We start from the raw sequence: 11,099 nt of genomic DNA on the forward strand, positions 1-11,099 counted from the left end.
GAGCAAAGTTGATGGAAAAGAAAATCAGACAGCAAAGGAGAGAAGAGGTACCAGCTTTTCCCTTACTTACAAGAGCTAGCAAGTTGTGGGAAAAAGCCACTTCTGCCCTGGGGAGACATTCGAGCTTTGGAAAGAAGAGAAGCCACATCTGATAGATTCAAAGTGCCCAAAGAAGTTAGACTTGCTACAATTTTACTTTAAAAATCTCTGTGGTGGTCTGAAGCAAGATTTCTTTTGAAAGGTGCTTTGTTCTACTACAGTCATTAGATTTTACACCCTAAAACAGAACCCCAAACAACTTCGAATGGTAAGGATTTGAAAATTTATTCAAAACAGTGTGATCTGAGGGGTTTGTGGTGGCTAGATCAGATCTCCCAATCACAGGATACACAGTAGAGGGTTTCAGAAGGCTCTAGGGACACAATAGGCAAGGGTTCAAGTAGGGAAACTACTTCATTTACATTTAAGCTAAAGAGCTTAGCTTCTTAATTTAAAGCCGTAGACTCCGTTTAACTTTAACCTAGACAGAAAGTGAAAGGCATTTTACAAGTGGAAGAGGCAGCAGCAAGAAATAAGGCAACAGATAATACGTCAAAGCTGGAACAAGAGCAGAGGTCAGGACACATCTGGCTATTAGCTTTGTTCCTGACTACTACAAAAGCCAACCTTTTTGTTCCTCTGGATCATCAGCATATCAAGTTCAGAAGTTATGCAAATGGATTTCCAAAAGGATCCTTATATACATCAGGAACTATGGGTTGAGGAGTCATAGGGGCTTGTGGTGATGAACTGAAAGAACCTTTAGAGAAAGGGTTTTCAAATGCATTGTCAGCAGATTTGGTAACTGGCAGGGCACCTTGTACGGGAGCTGGCTTTGGTTGTTCATTGATCTTGCTCAACAGTTGATTAACATCAAAGTCATCATGGTCTACATTATCTTGAGGAATGCCAACATTGCTGTGAAAATAATTGGAGAAGGCACTGGAAGTCCCAGAGGAAGTCTGCTCTCCCTTCCTTGCAGGTACAGGTGGCTGCCGCAGTTGGAAGTCCTTAAACATTTCTTTCACTTCCTTAACTTCTTTATCCCCCAGTGGGTCTAAGGCGGTAAAGGCATCATTGGTGATGTCTTTTGCAGCAGCAGTTCTGGGAGGTGGCTGAGGAGGAGCGACCAGGAGAGAAGGGAGCCTAGTAGGGGACTGGGCTGACACAGCAGGAGATGGAAAAATATTGCTCTGAAAAGGATTCCCCAAGGAGGTCGTTGATGGCCAAGCATTAGGTGCCACAGATGCTAAAGGGCCCCAAACAGCAGGGGCTGGAGGGGAAGTTGAAGCTGCAAAGGACGAAGGCTGGTTCCAACCTGGAACAGCTGGGCTTGTGCCAAAAAGGAGCGGCTGACCAAATCCTGAAGGTTGACCACCCATAATAGCTCCTGGGACCATTGAAGGGGGCTGATTGAAGACTAAAGATGGTGGGGGGTTCCACGGTCCTGCCTGAGGGGCTGTGGCTGATACACCACCTAGACCCGTAAGGGGCCCTGCCGGAGCGGGAACATTTGTTTTGAAGAGATCCAGAGGGTTGGTCTGTTGGGTTGCAGGCTGTCCTGGAGGTGACATATGGCCTGGAGATTCTGAGATGGGAGGAGCAAAAAGGTCTGATGGAAGCAAGTCACTGGCTGAAGACTTAGCAGTCCTTCTGCCTCTTCCTGGTTTGGTATTTTGTGGAGGTGGGATAATGGCTATGGAGTCATGTGCTGAGGACTGGACAGAACTTTCCAAGTCCTGTTTTACGCCATTCGGTATTGACAATCCTTTGGGAGGGCTTCCCACAAAAGGATTCGGGGAGGATTTGATGTGGAAGCCATTCTGTTCTCTTTCAGATACCCCATTCTGAGTTCTCACTGCTGGCTGTGTTTGCGTACTTGAAAAGGGCCATGGGCCTGCCTGAGCCTCCTGTTTGCCAGTCCAGTTAGAGATTTGGTCAAACTGCTGACCAAAGTAATCAACATCACCATTCAGGGACCCATTACTCAGTGGAGTAGACAAGCTACTCAAATTCTCTTTCTTCTGATCTGGAGATTTGAGAGAATCAAACGAAGAGGGTGCTGATTGGTCTGGTTGTGCAAAAGGATCGTCTCGGAAAGGATCAGGATTAGGGGTGGGAAAGAAGTTGAGATTGGCAGAAAAAGCATTCTCAGGCAAGAAGGATGCCTGAGGCTTCGGTCGAGGAAGAGAGCAGGAGGTGATGCCATTTGTTAAGAATGGATTTTCTCTTAAAGAATTCTGATTGGTGTCGATTTCAGAGTTTAGATCCACTAACAGGATATCTTTGCTTTCTGTTGGACTATTTAGGTCAGGAGGTGTAGACATGTCCCCAAACAAATCCATCTGGTCAACACCCAATTTCAATTTGTTATCTTGGTTGTCAAGCGTCAGGAGGCACTCACTCCCGTTCTCTACTGTTTTGTTGGCTTCTTCAGTCTTTTTCTTTTCTTCTTCCTTTTTCTTTACATTATAGATAACCTGGAAAAGGTCCTTAAGATCAACAACTAATGGCTCAGCCTGTTGCCCTGTTTTTATGGCAAAAAACTGGTGCTGGCCTTCTCCTCCACATACATAACCGAATGCCCGGTTGTCTGTCACATCACGGGCAATGAAGGAAATTTTATTCACTGGATGTTCATGTTCAATTACCCCAGTTTTCTCATCAATTAATTTTATCTGAGAAAGCGAAATGTTGACCCAGAGCTTTTGTTTGTGCTGTCCTTGAGACCGAGCAGCTGCTGCCATTCCCTTTAGTTTCATCATAGAATCTTGGCTCATTTTATCCCCTCTTGCATCTGGCACATCATCAATGCCAATTAGCTTGGCCTTGTATTTCACACCTTCTCCTTTGAACCTGGCCAGAAGATACTCATCTGTCTTTTCAGGGCCTTTCTTCTTTTCCTTCTTCGAAGGGGCTTTTGGTGCAGCCTGTTGGGCAGGCTGACCGTTGGTTGCACTCGTCTCCACTTCGTTCGACATGGCAAGAGGTCAGGCAGCAAACCCTGTTCCGACGGAACTTAGTAATACCAGGTGATTTCCGACAGAGAATCTCAAATGAACATAACCTACAGACACGTGCCCGCTAGCGCCTCCGAGACAGGAGCATGACTTCCCCGTCTCCGGAGTCTCCAGGTTGCAGACTCTCTTTACTTTTAACCTGAGTCTATATATAAATTGCTTTCTTGTACAAAGTATAGAATTGGCTTTTGCTTTTTTAACCAGCTCTGGCAATCTCTGTCTATTAATTGGTGTGTTTACACCATTCACATTTAAACTGATTCTTGATACAGTTGAATTATTATCTATCATATTTTAACTGTTTTTTGTTACTATATGTGTTTGTTGATTTCTTTTCCTCCTGTTGTTCTGCCCTCTGTGGTTTTAATGAAGCATTTTGTATGACTACACTTTCTCTCTTCTATTGGCATGTTAATTATAATTCTTTAAAAGAGTCTTTCATGGTTGTTGTAGGGTTTTTATATTATTATTTTATTTATTCCAATACACATTTTTAGCTAAGTTAAGTCCAGCTTCAAATAACATTATACCATAGCATGTGTAGTAGAGGGACACTATTACTGAATATTCCTACTTCTTCCTTCCCATCCCTTTTGATATTACTTTCACTTATCCATATGCTATAATCAAACATATATTGCTACTATTATTACTTTAAATAATTCTCTTTTAGATCAATGAAAAATAAGAAATATAAAGTATTTTAGCCTGTGCTCCTGAAATAAGAACAAAGCCTAGAGCTGCAAGGTGCCTAAGAGTTACCTCCTGTGAGTCTCCATGTTGCTCAAATGTGGCCAGTCTTGAAGCCATACTCAGCATCTAAATGCGTTGCCTTCCCCCCAGCATGGGACATGACTCCCAGGGATGAGCCTCCCTGGTGCCGAGGGATTACTACCAAGTACCAGCTGATGATGTAACTAGAAAATGACCCTGAATAAAAGGGTCAACTCAGACCAGCAGAATATCTCAGTCTACATATAACACCAGGAGTTAAAAATGCTATCAAAGGGGAAATGGAAAGGACAAAAGAGTTTATATGACTATGAGTCTCCAAAAAGAGCCGGGAGGTTATCAGAGGGTTTGCCCTAATGCACACCTCATTAGAGTCCCAGAGGCAGATAAAGTAGATACAACACCGGGTATTGGTTCTTCTGAGGGCTACAGAGACCCACAGGTTCTATGGACATGGCAGATGGAGTTCAGTGCCATGTCAGTTGGCCCTTCTTTGGAGTTTGTGTTTCCATGTGATGGAGCTGGACTCAGATGTGATCTTTTTTCACAAGCCTCTTCTGTCACTTTTACCAGAACTGTAGTTGGTGCTGGCGTTTAATATATACCCAGGGGACCTGAATGTCTGGAATGACCATATGATAGCCAGCCTCTGAGCCTCAACAGACTTCAGCTTCTACACTCTGGTTTATTGGACTTACTCCACTCAGCTAACATGGAGGCGAAGAAGGTCAACCACCACACCATGGAGCCAAGAGTGCCTACAACTGAAAGCAGGAGGATTGTATCCAGCATCCATGTGGAATCTAAGCCCCTTCTTGATATAGATGTGCAATGGAAACAACCATTCCAAGGTCCACAGGATGGAAGAATAGAATATGGATGAGAGTGGACTTACTAATATTCTATTCATGAACTATTGTGATTAGTAATTGAGGAAAATGTGGCATTGGTGTGGAGAAAGTGGCCATGGTGGCTGCTGGGGGTGGGGAATGGGAGGAAGAGATGAGATGTGGAGGCATTTTCTAGACTTGGAGTTGTCCTGGGTGATGCTGCAGGGACAGCTACCAGACATTGTATGTTCTCCCATGGCCCACTGGGTGGAATGTGGGAGAGTGTGGGCTAGGATGTGGACCATTGACCATGATGTGCTGTGGTGCTCAGAGATGTATTCACCAAATGCAATGAATGGTCTCATGATGATGGAGGAGATTGTTGCTATGGGGGGAGGAGTGGGGTGAGGGGGGTGGGGGGTATATGGGGACCTCATATTTTTTTAATGTAATATTAAAAAAATAAAGACAAAAAAAATCATAGAAAAAAATAAAGTATTTTATTTTACTTTCATTTATGCCTTCTCAGGTTTTTTTTTTTTATCCTTTCTTAATGTAGATGCACTTTCTGACTTATGTCACTTATTTCTCCCTGAAGATTTTAAAAAATTATTTCCTGCATGACAGGTTTATTGGCAAAGAATTTCCTTAGTTTTTGTTTATCTGAGAGAATTTTCATTGCCCCTTCATTTTTTAAAAGATATACTCACTGACTATAGAATTCTAGGTTGGTGAATTTTTTTTTTTTCCTACTCTTCAAATATTTCATTTTACGCCACTCTTTTCTTGCATATATGGTTGCTGATGAGAATTCTTTTGTAATTCTTATCCTTGTGTCTCTATAGGCAATTTTGTTTGTTTGTTTTTTTCTCCTCTCTCTGGCTTCATTCAAGGTTTGCTCTTACTCTTTGGCTTTCTGCCATTTGAGTATGTGTTGTCTAGGTTTAGATATTTTGGTGTTTATCTTGTTTATTTTTTCTAAGATTGTTGGATAAATGTGTGTGTGTGTTGTTTTTTTTTTTGTCATTATTTTTGGAAAGTCCTTAGGCATTATTACTTCAAAAACTTCTGCTCCTTTCTCTCTTTCTTCTCCCAGTGGGATTCCCAGTTTATGTATTTACATCTTTTGAAACTATCTTGGATGTTCTGTTTTGTTGTGGGTTTTTTAAATTGTTGTTTGTTTTGTTTTGCTTTTCACTCTATTTTCTTTTAGTTTTTCAGTTGGGAAAGTTTAATTGACCTATTTTGCAACTCACTGACTCCTCCTTGACCATATAAAGCCTACTAATGAACCCATTATAAAAAGTCCTCATTTATGTTAAAGTGTTTATGATTTTTAAAATTTTCTTTGGAATCTATTTTATGGTTTTCATCTCTCTGTTTGTTTTATCCATCTTTTCTTCAATGCTGCCTACTCTTTCTGTTAGAGCCTTAAAAATTAATCACAGTTATTTAAAATTCCCTTTCTGTTAGTACTTCCAACATTTGTGTCATTTCTGAGCCTAATTGATACTTGCTTTGTCTCTTCAGACTGTCTTTTTTCTTGCATTTTGGTATGCCCTGTAATTTTGTTGTTGAAAACTGCAGTTTTTTTTTTCCCTTATGCTGAGTAATAGAATCTGAGGAAGATAGGACTTTAATGTGAGGATTTATGTTAATCTGGTAGAAGTTGGGCCATATTTAATATTTTCTTTTAAATAAATAGAAGCTGCCAGAGTCTTCTGTTTCCTCTCATGATCTCATTTTTATCTCCCCTCTTGTCTTTAGCCTTCCTTAAGTCCTCTTCCTCAGAGAGAATCTACATCTTGCAGCTCTTCTAGCTAATCCATTGTTGTTATTCTGGTGCTATGCTAAGGTATTGGGGAGATAGAATATTCTATATACTTCCAAATGATCCCACTGTTTTAGTGGCACTGTATCTTCAGGCTGTGTCCTTCACAAACATTTCTCCAGTGGCAGAGCTTTGTCTCCCATCACTATAAAGCCTAAATGGGCATGGAATGGGAGAAATGTAGCTTTTCTGATGTAGGACAAAGTTCTGGTAAAGTATATATATATTTTTTGGAGTGCAGGTTTGTAACAGAAAAGGTTCTGGATATTTTTCACTATGAGTACTCTTTCCTTTCCATTCCCAAGCCGTGAAGTGCTCTTTCTTGTAACTTCACTGTGGGAATTTGTAGGGTTACTGAAAGTTAAATTCACAAAAATGTGGTCTCCCTAAGAACATAACCCCAAGGAATTTCTCACTCACATGATAGTTCATATTTAGTCTCTAGCAATTCATCAAATTGATCACTTAAGTGTTCTACCGGTTTATGACTGGTTGTTTGTACTCCAGGTAAGCTTCATGTAGGCAGCTTTCAACTGTGACTCTTCAGATTTCAGTGTCTTTCCAGATTTCAGAGCAGTGGTGTGCCCTGACACCTCAGTGTTCTGCAGGGTCCAAACAAAACTGTTGATTTTCTAGCTTGTTAAAGCTCTTTCATACAGTAATAGTAAAAGTAAAACTCCCAAGTACTTTATAAGTCAGAGCTCGAGCTGGAAGCTAATTCATAAAGAGTTGTTTTCAATGAATAAAGAGCTGTACAAATCAATTATTAAATACCAACAATCAATTAAATACTGGACGGAAATTTGTATCATGTGCATATATTGCCCATAAAAAAGAGATAACTTAAAAATAAATGAAATGAGAAATGTCTAAAGATCAATTATGCTACCACTATGGGTGATGAGTTCTCCATCACTGGAGATATTCAGGTAAATTTATGATGACTATGTAATAAAATATGTGATTATATATGCATGGTCTAATTGGGCAGAGTTCTTCAATGACTATGCTACCTTGAGATACCATCATTCTGAGCAGTACAAATAGTGATTAAGGGCTGGTCTTTGGAACCAACCTCTTTGCATTCCAATCTTGTCTCTGTCACTTCCTAGATGTGTGCCATTGGACAACTCACTTAACATTTTGCCCCAGTTTCTGATGTTTGACAGCAAACCTTGGCATTCTTTTTCTTATGGAGTGTTTAACACCAGTCTCTGCTTCTGTCTTCATGTGGCATTTTTCCCTATTTGTCTCTGTCTCTCTGTCTATCTCCTCTTCTTTATAAGGACATCAGTCGTATTGGATTAAAGGTCCACCTTAATTTGGTATGACTTTTTACACTATGAGGATTAAATTTAATTTTTATTTCTAAAACTCTTAAAGAGTTACCTATCTCTTAGAGAGGCTGCATAAGTGTTTGGTAAATGGAAAAAAGAATAAGAGTAATAATATAATTATTTATTGCTTAATTTCCTTCTCAATCTTTGATGTCCTTTTTATGTCATTTCAATTTTATATTGTTAATCCCAAACCTCATTCCCATTGAGCTCCCCCATCACATAATTTAAAAATTTTGATGCTGAGAACAAGAAATATATTCATAGGACCTAGGAACTAATCAACTGCATGTACCAAATAAAGGAGAATATTAGGCTTGCAATCCAAGATCTGAGTTAAAATCCTGCCTCCATACTCCCCTGGTTGTGTGGCCTGGGATGATTCACTTACTTTCTCTCATCATCCTGTTCCTTTTCTGTCACATGGGGAAAACATCAAATTTTTCTTCCTTTCTTTTTTCTTTTTCCACTCTCTCTCCCTTTCATAGACATCAAAGATCCCTTTTTCAGGCTTGACATGTGAGAGATAGATGTGTAAATGTAGATGCCCAGGGATACCAATTCATTCTTGCTGGTCATTATGATTACTACAATAATGAAAATAACAGCTAACATTCATACATTCATAGAATGCTTTTTAAGGGAACTTTTAATATGGTATCATTAAATCCTCACAATACCTCTGTGGGGGCAAAGATCACTCTTTTACCGATGAGGATATTCAGGCTTTGACAAAGTAACTTGCTCAAAGTTACACATCTAGAGTTTCCTGGGGCTGGGTTTTATCAGACCTGCTTCCAGGCCCATGCTCTCAATCACTATAGTATGCCCTGCACTCAAAAGAGAATGAAGAGAGCCATGAGCCTTTGAGAATTTTATACTTTGATGCAAAATTAAACTAAGAATTGTGCTGCCTTCCCTGTCTAAACTGATGCTCTTTCAACAATTTCTGCTTTTAGTCCCACTAATGACATGGGGTAATGTGTGGTAGCTAATGAAAGTATGATTGCTTCCCTTTCAGGATAAATTGAGAAATGAATTTCTGTCTTCTTAATGCTGCTAAGATCCCATCAGGAAAACATTTTTTCTGTCCCATTGCAGAAGAGAGTGGTCCTTTGTATTCTTTAGCTCTGGGAGGAGAGTAAATGAAATTTTGTGATGAAAGCTTAGAGTCTTAGAGGTACTTGGATGGTTTGTTCAAGACGGGGGAGTGATTTTGTAAGATTTGAAAAGAGTGAGATAGCCCTCTGCGGTGGATACTTTAAGAGTGGGACAGAGTTAGTCACAAGTCTTGAGAGTAGTAGGGACTATGCCCTCTCTATCCATAGTTTTTCCCACTCCCCAGGAGCTCACCCATTTGGCATGGAGAAAGTACATGCCACCCAAAGAGTTGTTCAATTTCTAGTACACCATGTTGTTTGATCAATGAGTATATAAGCGATGACCATAATGGGCCACTGGCCAAAGGCTTTTTCTTTGTTCCCCTGAGCTGCATAAGCATGAGAGAATTGTCACAAATCCTAAGGGAGAAAACGCCATCAACAACAACAAAAGGCAACTGAATAAATTAATTAGGATTATCTCTTCAAGGAATTATTGAGTGGTCTTTAGAATGTACTTTAAAATTAAAAATATAAAAACAGTGAAGTTGCATGTATAAAATAGACTACTGTAAAGTAAAGTTACATAAGGCTAACATTTTAAGGAAGGATAGATGTATATAGCTTCCTAGGGTTATTGTAACAACGTATCACAAACTGTGTGGCTTAACACAAAATAAATTGATTGCCTCACAGTTCTAGAGGCTGGAAGTCCTAATCAAGTTGTGTGGGCAGGACCATGCTCCCTCTGAAACTTGTAGAGGAGAATTCTTCCTTGCATCTTCTAGCTTCTTATGTTTGCTGGCCACCCTTGGTGTTCCTTACTTAAAGCGATACAATGCCAGTTTCTGCCTCTGTCTTCGCATGACCTTCTTCCCTGTGTGTCTCTAAGTCTCTTCTCATAAGGACACCAGTCATGTTGAATTAAAGGTCCACCTACTCTAGTATAACCTCATCTTAACTTGTAATATCTGCAAAGACCAAATAAGGTCAAAATCTGAGAATCCGGGGTTTAGAATGTCAATATTTGGAGAATACAATTCAACCCCTAATAGGTGATAAACTAATAGACATAAAAATATATAATTTATCAGTTGCAGTAGGGGCTATGCCAAAAAATGAAGTAGAGAGAAGGATAGAGAGTGGTGCTCTGATTTTAGATACAGGGGTCCAAGAAGCCTTTCTGAGTAGGTGATGAACCACATTGTAACAGGAAGAAGGATGTTTCTGGATAGAGGCCTAATGGTATCATTAAGGTAGAGGGAATGGACTTGAAGATAGAAGGGAATGACTAAGGTTGAAGTGGAAGAAGATTAGGTTGAAGAGGTGGCTGCATGATAGATGAGTTAGGCCACTGTGGACCAGGATAAAGAATTTGCATTTTATTCTGATTGATGGAAATCCTTTGGAGGGTACTGAGCAGGGGAGGGATATGATGTGATTTATGTTCTGAAAGGCTCCTTTTGGCTTCTGGGTGAAGAGACTACAGGGCCCGCAGCTGAAGTAGGGGCCAAGGTAGCTGTGTATTATGATTTTCACTGTAGGCACAGTGCTAGTTTTGAATAGGGATGTTGTACTTTGAAGCCATGGTGGGATCTAATTGTGTTCTGAAGGCACAGCTGACAAATCTGAAGTGCAGTGTGAGGAAGAAAAGAGGTATCAAAGAGATAACTCCAATTTGTTTTCCCTCATTACAGAGTGAATGCAGATGTCTTTCACTGAGATGGGGTAAGAGTGAGAGAAGCAAGTCCATGTGAATCAGGGATATCAGAATCCACACAATTTATTCACACCATGAACAACCAACCCAGAATTATTCCCCAGAAAAAATTTTCCCAGTGGCTTTTTTTGCATCTAAAATTAGTGTTACAGTATAACACTTTTATTGGAATCATGTAACATTTTGAAAATACAGAGCCTTCTAAATCCCACACAAATTTTATTATTTGTTAATTAGCTCATTCTCAGCACTTCCTGGCAACCTTCTCAACTTCTTGCAATTTCTATAGTGAGTTTTTAAAAGAATAGGAAAACTTTAAAACATTCTAACAAAAAATGTAGGGCAGGAATATATTTTTGGAAAATGCCTGCCCTATTAAAAAATAGAATTAAAGTACTGGTTTAATTTGAATTTTTCTTTGTTTTGTTTTGTTCTATTTTTTGATAACTTACCTGAAATATTGCATCTCAATCTTCAGATAAGTAATTTT

General features: G+C 39.8%; 1 pseudogene; it reads right to left on the minus strand.

Moving 5' to 3' along the window:
* Positions 1-308: 308 nt before the first annotated feature.
* LOC101431506 (disabled homolog 2 pseudogene) lies at positions 309-3,175 on the minus strand (annotated as a pseudogene).
* Between the last annotated feature and the right edge of the window lie 7,924 nt (positions 3,176-11,099).

The sequence above is a fragment of the Dasypus novemcinctus genome, chromosome 26 (genome assembly GCF_030445035.2).
Source record: "Dasypus novemcinctus isolate mDasNov1 chromosome 26, mDasNov1.1.hap2, whole genome shotgun sequence".
Lineage (NCBI taxonomy): Eukaryota > Metazoa > Chordata > Mammalia > Cingulata > Dasypodidae > Dasypus > Dasypus novemcinctus.